Source organism: Stigmatopora argus, chromosome 23, assembly GCF_051989625.1.
Source record: "Stigmatopora argus isolate UIUO_Sarg chromosome 23, RoL_Sarg_1.0, whole genome shotgun sequence".
In the NCBI taxonomy this organism is placed as follows: Eukaryota; Metazoa; Chordata; class Actinopteri; order Syngnathiformes; family Syngnathidae; genus Stigmatopora; species Stigmatopora argus.
Genome location: NC_135409.1, coordinates 5,134,326 through 5,149,052, shown reverse-complemented (window position 1 = coordinate 5,149,052; position 14,727 = coordinate 5,134,326). Strand labels below are relative to the sequence as shown.

The 14,727-nt window shown below is 41.8% G+C and overlaps 1 protein-coding gene across 1 annotated transcript in view; it reads right to left on the bottom strand.

The window, feature by feature from the left end:
• The window catches only part of LOC144068885 (uncharacterized), an 85,984-nt gene that overhangs the window by 997 nt on the left and 70,260 nt on the right, over nt 1-14,727 (bottom strand). The window lies entirely within an intron of this gene.

The following is a 14,727-nucleotide window of genomic DNA, read 5'->3' as shown; positions in this document are numbered from 1 at the left end:
TATTTTAAGCACTTTCTAAGAACGCAGCGCATGCTTTATATGCTAGAATTTGACTTGAAGGACAGGGACAATGTATGTCTTTGTAACCTTGGGGATCATGACTGGAATTTCAACCAATGATCTTAGTGTCTGCAGAGGTAGTAGCAAGCAGTCAGTTGAGTTTTTTTTTTAATGCCCACACCCCATGACTATAACGGTCTTAAAGATGCAACATAATATCCAAACTGATAGCCTGCAAGGGTGTCAGACTGGTTGGTTCGCGGGCCGCTTTAACGTCAACTTGATTTCACGTGAGCCAGACCATTTTAGATGTATTTAGATTTTTTTTAAAATAAATGGATTAAAAGAACTGGATCAAAAGTCCTGAATATTCCATTTTTTATAGATCTAAAACAATGTTTATTTGAGCTTTTATTCTTAGTAAGGGAAAAATCATTTATTTAGTCATTTGTTTTTTTATTTCAAAAGGGAACCTAATTTTTTTTAATTATTTTCTGAAAACAGAAAATATTTTTATATATTTTTAGATTTTACAAAATGATTTTTGAACTAAAAACATGGATAAAAATGTGCAATTATTGATTTAAAAGGGGGGAAAATCAGGAAATATAATATACATTATTTACCGTTAACGTCAACTCGATTTCATGTGGGCCGGACCACTTTAGATATAGTTAGATTTTTTTAATAAATGGATTAAAAGCCCTGAATATTCAATTTTTTATAGATCTAAAACAATGTTGTTGTTTTTTTATAGCTTTTTAAAAATATATTTTTAGATTTTACAAAATGATTTTTGAACTAAAAACAGAAAAATTGATTAAAAAATTACAATTATTGATTTAAAAGGGGGAAAATCAGGAAATTTAATATACATCTATACACTTCATTTTAATTTGATCCTAAAACTCAAAGTCGGTACTCATGATTTACTTTCCCGGGCCACACAAAATGATGCGGCGGGCCAGATTTGGCCCCCGGGCCGCCGCTTGGACACCTGTGGCCTAGAGTATGCAATGTGCAAATGTGGACAAGTGTTGGACTGAGGTAAATTGAAGTTCCCAAAATGTGACACGTTATTAATGTCCTGTCACGCGCTTGTAGTTAAAACGTGCCATCACATGCTTGGGAATTCAATTGTACATGTCAATTTCCTGCACATGTTGATGTTTAAACTGGAAAAAGCAAATGAAAATCCATCCTTCACCTCAAAAGCCCTCAATACGGCTGTTCTAGCAACCTCTATAAATACATATATATGCTAAGATTGGGGTATAACCCAATCTTTGCACTGGACAAGGATCAGTCAAATTGATGAAGTATTCATGATAGTATTTCATTGCAATTTTTTTTGCCTGCTATGCAGTCATTGACAGCTCTCATGGGAAATCATCATCAGGTCGTTTTTCCTTTTTTATTATTTATGTGTGCCACTTCTCCGAGAAATGTCACTATCCAGGCTCCTCTCGTCATTTTTGTATTTCCGCCTCCCACTTCACTTTCCTTTGCTCTAATTGCCGCCTTAGTAAACGGTGTCATTGGGCCCATAAGGGTGCATTTGCATCTCTAATTTGATGGCATTCACTAGGGACGCATTAAAGCAAACGCAACATGGGGGCACGTGACCACATCAGAGTCCTGGAGTCACCCGTCCTGGAGTCACCCGTGGTTATTTACAGCCGCCCGCCACTCTGGTTAGTAGCGGCCGCATTATTTTGGTGAGCACATGATTGAAATGGATCCAGCTTGACTTGGACTCTCTGCTCTCCGGGGTGGCCATATGTCTGAATGGATGCTGAATACAACACAGCCTGGCGTGTTCACGAGTGCTCGCGGCATTGGGAGGAACTACAGTTGCGGAGGAGTTACAGTGGTACCTCGAGATACGAGCTTAATTCGTTCCGGGACTGAGCTCGTATGTCGATTTTCTCGTAACTCAAACAAATGTTTCCCATTGAAATGAACTTAAAACTAATTAATTTGTTCCAACCCTCTGAAAAAACACCAAAAACAGCATATTGAATTGGAAAAACATTTTGATTTGTTCTAATTCGCCATCTATTAACAAAGTAACACATAACTAGTGGTTTAATATTACTAAAGTGTTTAATAGTACTAAAATTATACAGATTTCGAAGGGGGGAGAGAGAGAGAGATTTTTGCATGATAACACGCTCGTAACATAACATAAAAAATTTAAATGAACTTGGATTACGATGTAGACACTCAAAAATAAGTTTAATCGAACCTAACACTAAACTTAATTCTAATTTTGTTTGACATTTTGATGCCTTTCTTGGCTCTTTTTGCCCCGCCTCCACACCGACTTTCAGTCAATATCGAGGGTTGTTTGAGTTTGTATCCCCTTCAAAATATTCCCAAAATGATGCACACAAATGTCCTCACAATAGGATAACGCACGACCACTTGCCAAAGAGAACTATAGTATGTACGCCATTCGCACTGACTAAAGGAGAAAAAACACACAAAAATGCAACGCTCCGCCCAGTGCTCGCAGAGACATTACAAAGAGGGAGTTGCGACCAGAGACATTACACGAGGGAGTTGCGGGGAGAGAGACAGTGGCCATGATGTTCTTATGAGCAGCATCTCGCGTCCGCTGTCTGCTCATATATCCAAATTAGTCTCGTATCTCAAGATAAATATTTGCTCGAAATGTTACTCGTATCTCAAATAGCTCATATGTCGGGCCACTCGTATGTTGAGGTACCACTGTATATTTTACCTTAACACATGCTGGCAACTTTTAGGCGCCACTATTAAAGACGAGTCATTTCCTGTTGTCAAACAATTGGGATGTTCTTCGAAAGCCCGTCAACACAATTTTCTGTCATTAAAGATCATTTTGAATGGAGCGACAGTGCACATGACTGAACGACAGCCAGATTGCGGTATGGATTATCGGCCCGTCTCAACATTACGCAACATCACCAGCCCGGTCAGTCTGGTAATCTGTCGGCCGCATTGCATAACTGCTCATTAGCGCTTTTATCACATTCTCTCGCACCTTCGCTGTATGCAGGTTTTGAATATCAGATGTTAAAAAAGCTGGCTTCGAGAACAACTATGTTGGGATTTTGTGAGAACTAAATAACATGGACTGAGTCGATCGGCTACAGTTAGCGCTGTACCCGTGTTTAAATTTATCAAGCAGGCGCCGGCCGGGGTCAAACGTAGGGCAAAGTGACATTTCTAGTCCTGGCGTTGCTTATCGCTTTTTGCGTGGAGCAGGAGAACAATAATACCGTATTTTCACGACTATAAGGCGTACATAAAAGTCTTAAATTTTCTCCAAAATAGACAGGGCGCCTTATAATCCAGTGCGCTTTATATATGGACCAATACTAAAATTGTTATCACGATAAAATCAAATAAATCAGTCGATAGGGTACACCATCCTCTACAGCTCTCACAACTACGGCAAGCAGCCCCCGACTCTACTATTTTCCCTGTAGAAAAAGTACTGCGCAGTGACTGCTGGGATATATAGTTCTTTTGTCAATACACCCACGAAGGGTGGCAGGCAGCTAGTTACGCTAGCTACTAGCTAACTACTATTTGCAAATGGATTGTGGCCTGGACATCGACATCAACACAGCTTTACGAAGCATGGAAGGCAGCGTTGGAATTGTTACGCTAGCTACTAGCTAGCTATTATTTGCGAATGGATTGTGGCCTGGCGATTGGCATCAACACAGTTGGGAACCATGGAAGACAGCCTTGGAATAGTTATGCTAGCTACTATTTGCGAATGGATTGTGGCCGCCTGTACGAACGTATTAAACTCAGCATTTTTGATGGACAATTTGGACAATTGTTCAATTTGAACGCATAAAATGAGGATTTTGATGGATTTGTGGGTGATGATGACATAAGTACATTGTAAAATGGCTACATAAAGTACAACCGAACTCACTTTTGCTTCCGTTGCCTTTTCAAAAACGTGTTTTTAGTGTGTGGGTGTAGCGTGTATGTTTAAGCTGGTGTATGTTTTGCCATGCCTGGCTGCGTCTATAAAACGGTGCGTCCTTTGTGTGTGTAAAATACAGAAATAGTACTTGTTACTGACACTGCGGCTAAAAATACGATGCGCCGTATAGTCGTGAAAATACGGTAGGTTGAGTTGAAAAAGACAAATTCAACTAAGCTTGTTGTTCGTCGAAAAGACAAATTCAAATAGCTTGTTGTTCGGCCCAGGGTTGTTTAATTTACGCGGGACCGCAAAGCAGGTTAATGATGCCCTGGGTGGACGAAGTGAGAAAAAGCAGCTTCCGGCATCTAAGCAAACAACATTAAACACAAAAAAGTGTACACACTTGGTCTCGCTACCAAACAGTTTCAGTTCGTAACGACCAACTTATGAAATGAGTCCAATTCTGGTTGTCCAAGTGACTATTTTCAAGCCAATGTTGTTGTTGTTGACTGCATTTTGCTTCAGAAAAGTCAATCCTACACGGCTAGCAGACCATCCAAATCCTCCACATTTACTTCACTGATGTCCTTTTAATGGACTGCCCTCAAGGTGAACATATGTCTTCAATTCTAACAATCACGGTGACACAGCAAATTTCACATCCCAGTTGACATAAATGGTCTCTAAATGGAATTTCCCCTCTTATCCTTATTATAAGGGATTGTTATTTACCAGTCAGTAATCACTCTTTAAATCTATTGCTCAAACTGTTAAAGAGAAATAAATAACCCCCCGCGTCACGGCTTAATCCTCAGCGGCAATGCGTCCGTGTATAATTTACACATAGTGTAAACGTACGAGTTGGAGCTAAGTGCTCCACTTCCCTTCGCTGACTTGATCCATTTAACGGTCCGTCCCTGTCTTAAGAGGATACCGAGACCAAAGCTTTAAATCCAACCCACTCGCTCGGTGGGTCAGCTGGGCCTGAAAAGGACTAGTTGTAATCTTGTCTTTTAAATTGGGCATGTAGCGTATTTTCCGTATTGGAAATCGTACCCGGCCGGGTTATACGTGGCACTAGTCAAAAGTGACCTGAATCTATGCCGTTTTTTTGAAGTTCTCCTCTATTCTTTCTACAGTGGTACCTCGAGATACGAGCTTAATGCGTTCCGAGACTGAGCTCGTATGTCGATTTTCTCGTAACTCAAACGAACGTTTCCCATTGAAATGAACTAAAAACTAATTAATTCGTTCCAACCCTCTGAAAAAACACCCAAAACAGGATATTGGATTGGAAAAACATTTTTATTGGTTCTAATTCGCCATCCATTAACAAAGTAACAAATAACGAGTGGTTTAATATTACTAAAATGTGTTTAATAGTACTAAAATTATACGGATTTCGAAGGGGGGAGAGAGGGGGGGGCTTTTTGCACGGCAGCACGCTCGTAATATAACAAACAAATTTAAATGAACTTGGATTACGATGCAGACACACTCAAATTAATAAATTTAATCTAACCTTACAATTAACTTAATTCTAATTTTGTTTTAAATTTTGATAGCTTTCTTCTCCCGGGTTGGCTCTATTTGCCACGCCTCCACACTGACTTTCAGTCAATATCAAGGGTTGTTTGAGTTTGTATTCCCTTCAAAATATTTCCGAAATGATGCACACCAATGTGCTCACAATGAGATACCGCACGACCACTTGCCAACGAGAAGTAGTATATACGGCATTCGCAATAACTAACGGGGAAAAAAACACTGACAAAATGCAACGCTCCGCCCAGTGCTCGCGGAGACATTACAAAGAGGGAGTTGCGGGGAGAGAGACAGTGGCCATGATGTTCTCATGAGCAGCATCTCGCGTCCCGTCTGCTCGTATATCAAAATTTGTCTCGCATCGCAAGATAAATATTTGCCCGAAATTTTACTTGTATCTCAAATTGCTCGTATGTCGAGGTACCACTGTATTCTGTATTCCATCTGCTGATTCTTCCCACGTCCTAGCGTTCACAAACACACCGTGCCTTCACACCGATTCCCTTTGACCCACGCGCCGAGCGCCGTGATTGGCCCTGGGCTTTGACGAGCATACTGCTGACTAAGTGTCTGTGAGGGCCCGAGTTTGGACACAAGCTGCCCGCTCAGCAGTTTTGTCGTCGCCGCCGCACAAGAGAACACGCATTTATTTCACTCTCGCAGCACACGAGCGGCCTGGAAGACGGGATAAAAACATAGCACCCTCCTCGATTTGGAGCTCACGGTCACTCATGATTAATTCCACAGCTTGGCTAACAAAGCACATGTCACGAGCGAGTTGGTAACCCCGACACGGAAGACGTTAATCCGGCGGTTCTGATAGTGACATCTAGCTTACCATCCTTCCCACCTGAACGGTCACACTGAAATAAACACCGCCACCGATTTAGAGGAGGTGCTTAAAGGTTTGTACAGTGGTACCCCGACATACGAGTATTTCGAGATACGAAAAAGCCAATCCGGGAGAAGAAAGGTCTCAAAATGTCAAACAAAATTACAATTACATTTAGTGTAAGGTTAGATGAAACTTATTATTGAGTGTGTCTGCATCGTAATCCAAGTTCATTTCAATTTGTTTATGTTATGTTACGAGCGCGTTGCCGTGCAAAAAGTCCCCCGTCCGTCCGTCTCTCTCTCTCCCCCCTGCAAAATCCGTATAATTTTAGTATTATTAAACACATTTTAATAATATTAAACCACTAGTTAATTGTTACTTTGTTAATAGATGGCGAATTAGAACAAATTAAACATTTTTTTCCAATGCAATATTCTGTATTGTGTGTTTTTTCAGAGGGTTGGTATGAATGAATTAGATTTAGTTCATTTCAATGGGAAATGTTCGTTTAAGTTACGAGAAAATCGACATGCGAGCTCAGTCCCGGAACGAATTAAACTCATATCTCGAGGTACCACTGTAGTACGCCACCAAATGTACTCAATGCAGCATAACAGTTGCTCTTTTCCTCAGCATTATCCTAAATATCCCCAACTTGTTGGTGTGATGACAATGAAACGTTGATAATATCTTAACCGTTTGACTCCTTTTCCAATGTCATGATCTAAAATGAAGTAGGCAACCACCTAAAGAGTGGCTATAATGCAGTAAATTAAGCACAGCATGAGGCTAATACAAATACCCAATGCGGAGAGTGCATTGTGGGATGCTGAGTCTAAATAGCTCCAAAAAATACAATGTGATTATTTGACAGATTCTCCCAAAAAAATCATCGTAATTGAAATCTAATGGCTCTGACATTCTCCTGATTTTGGAAATCCAGAGGGTCCGTCTCTTATTTTTACCATGCCGACTGGACGCCATTCATTCTCTTTGATTTGGGTCGTTGGGGATAACAATGCTTATTAGCAAAGTGACCTTCTCCTTGGAAAGAATCCCCACTTTTCTCCATCCTGTCGGAGTTAATGAGAATGCATCGGGAAGCATCAGCCACGGTGATGAAATGTCTCCAAACACAAGGACTAATTGCGCGTCGACGGGCGTTGCGCACTCAGCAATTTGGAAGAGAAGCTTCCCTTTTTTTCACGCCGTCATCAAAATAAGAGCGTGGCCGTGTCACAACTCTGCGCAAAGCGTCGATATCGGCGCCAGTAATTCAATCCCACGCTTCAATCCCACTCGGAGAGCAAAACGTTCTGGGAGGGGTTCGAAACCAGCTTTTGACGGGAAACTCGGCGTCGATCGCGGGCTCTTGAACTGTGGGTAATTACAGCCAGGAATGCGTGCAGCTGAGCAGCCCATGATGAGAAGCCTGGTGTCGGCATGGCAACCATTAAGGTGTTAATTATTTTCTTCCGTGAAGGCAAGGGAGGAATCCCCTCTTCAAAGGGAAGAAACACCTGCAAGTAAAAAGCCCCACTGCCCAATTTCTGTTTTACTACCTCGGCTGGATCTCGGTCTTAGATTACTAACTTCTCTGAACTCTTTGGCACTACATGTCCAATCCATTTGAGGTGGCAGGATGGCTTTCCAACATCCTCCAGTGATGAATTAGGGATCCGCTCATTGAAAATCATCTTTATCTTGTTATTTTGGAATACAGTGGTACCTCGACATACGAGAAACTTGAGATACGAGACAAATTTTGATATACGAGCAGACAGTGGATTCGAGAGGCTGCTCATAAGAACATCATTGCTTCTGTCTCTCTCCCCGGAACTCCCTCGTGTAATGTCTCTGGTCGCAACTCCCTATTTGTAATGTCTCTGCGAGCACTGGGCAGAGCGTTGCATTTTTTTCTGTGTTTTTTTCCCGTTAGTCAGTGCGAATTGCGTAAATACTACTTCTCGTTGGCAAGTGGTCGTGCGTTATCCTATATTAGCACTCGGACGTTTCGTCGAAAGACGTTTGGTCCCTGGACATTTGGTCGACCGGGCGTTTGGTCGACCGGGCGTTTGGTCGACCGGGTTGTTACTGTTGAAACCAGCTCTCAAAATTATAATCATGAGAGAGAGTGTGAGTTTAATATCTAAATATCTAATATCAACAGTAAACTCTGTCATAATTTGACAGCGAGCGAACCCAGCGACCAAACGTCCGTTTTACCTAACGTCCGGTCGACCAAACGTCCGGTCGACCAAACGTCCGGTCGACCAAACGTCCGGTCGACCAAACGTCCGGTCGACCAAACGTCCGGTCGACCAAACGTCCGGGGACCAAACGTCTTTCGACGAAACGTCCGATCACGGTTATCCTATTGTGAGGACATTTGTGTGGATCATTAGAAAGAGCCAAGGTAAGGTCTCAAAATGTCAAACAAAATTAGAATTACGTTTTGTGTTAGGTTCGATTAAACCTATTTGAGTGTCTGCATCGTAATCAAAGTTCATTTCAATTTGTTTATGTTATGAGCGCGTTGCCGTGCAAAAATAATCTTATATATTTACATTTACTATACGTTCATTAACATGTCCCTTTATTGAATAAATGTAACTCAAACTCAAACTGTGGTGACTTCCATATTACAGTGCGCACCGGAAATAGCGTCTGGGGCCGCTTCCGTAGCCAGCGCTATTACGGTTTGAAATTCATCCATAAATAATATATATATGGCATGCCTGGCTGCGTCTAAAAGAACGGTGCGTCCTTTGTGTGTGTAAAATACAGAAATAGCACTCGTTATTGACACTGCGCCGAATAGTCATGAAAATACGGTAATTCAAATTCTCACCACTGGATAACAACAAGATTGTTTTTCCTGTGCTTGCCAAGTTGAATTTGAGTGATGGGCAAAAACATGTGTCCACCCCCATTCTTCCTGCTTTTTAATTGGTTGGTCAACACGACCCCCTGCCTCTATTTGTGCAGGGCTCCACAACACACACACACGGAAAGTCACACAAACCCATCAAAACCAGTAGGGCTGTGTGACCACGCTGACTGGGGCCAAGTTTTTCCAAGGGGGGCCAGGCGGTCCCCCTCTCAGTTGATTAGGAAACGACCAATAAGGTTATCACAAACTTTCCTCAAACACGGAAAACACCTTGAAATGCGCGCTTTGTGTTTGTCTTTCAGTGTTGGCGGGTAAACACTCCCGCTTACTGGCATCTATCGGACCAATTTTCCATTTCACAGGCCGAGCCCACCCTGAAAACACCCACTGTTTGCAACAACAATACAATACACAGACTCTCATGGGACTTTTCCACAAACACAAATGTGGGTAAAGCACTAAACTCTGTTTATCAGAGTATGCGTAATAAATAATACTAGAAAATGGGATTTCTTGGGTATGTTGTAAGGGGCACTTTTTGGTCAAAAACATTTCCATGAATAATGTGAACATTGTGTTTAAAAGGGCATTTTTGGTTAAAAATATTGAAAATATCTTTCCGCAAACACAAGTGTGGGTAAAGCACTAACCTCTCTTTATCAGGGTACTCATAATAAATAATACAGTGGTACCTCGAGATATGAGCTTAATTTGTTCCGGGACTGAGCTCGTTTGTCGATTTTCTCGTAACTCAAACGAACGTTTCCCATTGAAATGAACTAAAAACAAATTATTTTGTTCCAACCCTCTGAAAAAACACAAAAAACAGGATATTGGATAGGAAAAAAAGTTTTATTTCTTCTAATTCGCCATCTATAAACAAAGTAACAAATAACTAGTGGTTTAATAGTACTAAAATATGTTTAATAGTACTAAAATTATACGAATTAATTCGTTCCAACCCTCTGAAAAAACACCAAAAACAGGATATTGGATAGGAAAAAAAGTTTTATTTCTTCTAATTCGCCATCTATTAACAAAGTAACAAATAACTAGTGGTTTAATAGTACTAACATATGTTTAATAGTACTAAAATTATCCGGATTTCGCAGGGGGGAGAGAGAGAGAGACGGACGGAGAGAGGGGGACGGGGGGGACGAGAGGGGTGGGGGACTTTTTGCATGGCAACGCGCTCGTAACATAACATAAACAAATGTATATGAACTTGGATTACGATGCAGACACACTCAAAAATAAGTTTAATCGAACCCAACACTAAACTTAATTCTAATTTAGTTTGACATTTTGATACCCTTCTTCTCCCGGGTTGGCTCTATTTGCCCCGCCTCCACCCTGACTTTCAGATGAAAACTATCGAGGGTTGTTTGAGTTTGTATTCCCTTCAAAATATTCCCAAAATGATGCACACGAACGTCCTCACAATAGGATAACGCACGACCACTTGCCAACGAGAAGTAGTATATACGCCATTCGCACTGACTAACGGGAAAAAACACTGAAAAAATGCAACGCTCCGCCCAGTGCTCGCAGAGACATTACAAAGAGGGAGTTTCGGCCAGAGACATTACACGAGGGAGTTGAAAAAAATACATAACCACTCATTTTTCTTTGGTGGGCCTGAAAGTCAATGATTTTGTAGGTCCTAGTTCTTAGTAAAAATGATTTCATTTATTATTAGGTTCATTTGAAGAAGCAGGGGCGCTTAAGGTCAATGGAAAAATCTGCTGGAAATACGGGGGGGGTGGGGTGGGGGTAATGTTCCGGATGTATTGGCTACTGGGAAGTTCATCATTCCAGGCTGCTCAGTGGCCTCACATGTCCAATAACTGGCTACATAGCAATATCAGCAGTGTATTAGCAGACCCGACGGATTAGCACCGCGCTGCGTGTTGAAGGGCTAGCGGGTCAGCACACTCTCCAGCTCTGCGGGCGAACTGATTGATGAAAGCGGCCGTAACAAGGTTTCGGAAAAAAAAAAGTAATAGAAATCTTTGCTGAGCTGTCGCCGATTTTGACATAAGCTGCAGCTTTGTTCTCGCCGGCCCAATCAAAACATCACATGTGCGCAAAAGTCTGATAAATGGCACGCTGCCACGGCAAAGTTCAAGTTCCATTTAGATTACGCGGCGTACTGACAGAGAAAAGGAAGAGAAAAATAAAAATCACATTAATGTCACTTTTAACACAGTTGAAACAGCCCTGTAAGGTGAATATACTTGAAAAATGTTCGTTAGTAAATGTAGAGATAAGAACTGGTACTCTATGTTGTTCTGAATTGCGTAGAATTATAATGATCTGTGTTAAATATACATGGCAGTCATGCCGGTTTCAGGTTTGCCGTTTAATTTTTTTGGTCAAAAACTGTTTTTTTTTTAAGGTCAAAAGTGTCAATTGTTGTCATAATATATTTTAAAAATAGCAATCCTTGAATATGTGCACTTTGGATTTCAAATTTGTCAATGGGATGCCGTTTATTTATTTTTTATAGGTCAAAAACAGTGATTTTTTTAGGTCAAGTGTCAATTTTTGTCATAATATATTTAAAAATAGGAATACTTGAATATGTGCACTTTGGATTTCAAATTTGTCAATAAGAGGCTGTTTAATTTGTTTTTTTGGTCAAAAACAGTGATTTTTTGGTCAAAAACAGTCATTTTTAGGTCAAAAGTGTCAATTGTTGTCATAGTATATTTAAAAAATAGGAATCCTAAGGAATCCCTGACTATGTGCATTTTGGATTTCAAATTTGTCAATGGGATTTGATGGAAGGTTTTTCCTAAAAAATGTGTGGCCAAGAGTCAACCCAGCAAAAAATAGTTTGTGGGTCAAAATACAATTTCTATGAGAGTCAGTGGGGAGTTTTTTGCAGACCAAATAACTTGGAGTAAAACAACCCTGTATGTTAAGTCCAGTATTTCCCCATTTTGAAACCAAACTAAGATCTTCCAGTTGAAAAACCTGACATGACTGAGCTCCATTTGCTATTCCGCGCCCAAATATATGTCCGAAACGGCTGTCCGACCTAATTTAAAAAAAACATGTTCTCCAGTTGTATCCACAAAAAGCTTTCATAAAAAGCTGGTGTTACTTCTCAGGTAGTTTTCTCCCATTTGAACGTCAACATTTAATCAAGACCAGGTTTCTTTCACCTTGGTGGATAAGCCATCCCTTGGTGAGCCATTACACTGCAGGACATTGCTTCAGGTAAAAGCCCACACTTGGACTTGAAAGCAAACGGTGCCTTATGTTCATAGCGGGATGAAAAAAAGTGTCCTCCTCTTTCTAACTCACTGTACGTCCCTGCACCTTTGTGTTGGGTTCTTTTTATGAGCTCATTGGAGGGGAGATCTCAAACCAGAGAGCCCTTTCCGTCGCCCCTAGCCTGGTGATCAAAGCTAGTGCCGTTCCACCGTGTCGTTTGATGCTGGGGCAAAAAAAAAGACCCAGGCCCCGTTGGAGGTTTTGATTTCTTCATCCATTCTGTTCTTTAGAAAAGCCAGACCACTTTTAGGTCCAGCTGGAGGGACCTTCATTGGCAAATGAAACAAACGATGGAGGTTTCAAAGTGGTGATCCTCCATAATGAGGTGAGACAGTCAATGATTTCTTGAGAACACCTTGCCTCATCCTACTGAATGCCCAGCGTTAGCGGACAATCTGTTCGCAGGCTGCAGGAAACAAGATGTTCTATTATCTGTTTCACGCTGTACAAAGTGTCCTTTTCAATCTGAAAAAGATTTGGGGCAACAAAACCAGCAGGGGCGCTTGACAGACACTTTTCAATACAGTGGTACCTTGACATACGAGTGCCCCGGCATACGAGTAATTTGAGTTAAGAGTCAAACTTGGAGCAGATATTTATCTTGAGATACGAGACAAATTTTGATATACGAGCAGACAGCGGATGCGAGAGGCTGTTCCTAAGAACATCATGGCCACTGTCTCTCTCCCCGCAACTCCCTTGTGTAATGTCTCTGGTCGCAACTCCCTCTTTGTAATGTCTCTGAAAAAATGCAACGCTCCGCCCAGTGCTCGCAGAGACATTACAAAGAGGGAGTTGCGACCAGAGAGACATTACACGAGGGAGTTGGAGAGAAAGACAGTGGCCTTGATCGTATCTCAAGATAAATATCTGCTCAAAATTGTACTTGCATCTCAAATTGCTCGTATGTCGAGGTACCACTGTACAGGGCTTTTTTTATTTCGCTAAACTGAAGCTCACATATAGAAAGACTGATTCCATTTTGGAGTCTGTGCCCCAGTCGGCCTGCTTTTTCTACTGGGTGACATTCAAGTTTTTGCTGGGGTCAATTTGTCCAACACCTCGTAGACTGCTCTATAGTAGAACATGCAACATTGATGATTCCCTGAAAAGCAACAGCTGCAACCTGCCTTCCTTCTATGGCTTGATGTGACTATATATAGAACACACACTTCCATAACAGGCCTCCTAAAGCGATGCGTTGAACTTATAAACGCCTTTCACACCTACTACTATGTCATAAGCTCTTGAGATTTGAGGTGTGAATAGCCACGGTACAACCAACCCTAGACTATGTCCCGCTACGGCACGTGTGCTATGGATTCATCCTTGAGGTAACAGAAGTCAAGCACAAAGAGGACCAGAAGGTCCAGAAAGGTGGGAAGAAAAGGATCGAGCCAAAAAAAAATGGCAAACAAATGCTTGGGCTTTTTCCAAGAGACCTATTGACGACGTCTCCACTCCGAGTCATGTTGAATGTCAATAAGACGCCGTCTCTCGTTGTGTGATGTGGCAACAAACGAGCAAGCACGACGCAAAGGTTGCGCCAAGCGATGCAGATACGAGCCTCGGGCACCTGCTGCCACAATAGCCCATGTTGACATGACATGACGCAAATCCTTCACGCTGACGTTTGATTGGATTTGGAATGACTTGACGTCGTGCCGTTTCTCTTTTGGGACGCTTTCACTTTTTGAGGAGCAGGAGTCTTAAATGAAACAATAGTAGTATATATGCCATTCACACTGACTAATGGGAAAAGAAACACTGAAAAAAATACAACGCTCCGCCCAGTGCTCGCAGAGACATTACAAAGAGGGAGTTGCGACCAGAGACATTACACGAGGGAGTTGCGGGGAGAGAGACAGTGTCCATGATGTTCTTCTGAGCAGCATCTCGCGTCCGCTGTCTGCTCGTATATCAAAATTTGTCTCGTATCTCAAGATAAATATTTTCCCGAAATTTTACTCGTATCTCGAATTGCTCGTATGTCGGGCCACTCGTATGTCGAGGTACCACTGTACCAAGTCTGTGTCTAGCAGTCTAAGCAGTTGTTGTGTAGTGATGGGCGTGCTCAAGTTGACCCTCCCAGGATAAATAAAGTAAGACAAGAGCCACAGAATGGTGTTGGAGGAGCGGGGGGGGGAGAAAGAAGTTGGCCCAAGGAGTGTCCCGCCGATTCCTGAGGATATCCCTATCGAGTGTCAGCGCTAGCTGGATAAACATACAGTAGCTAAA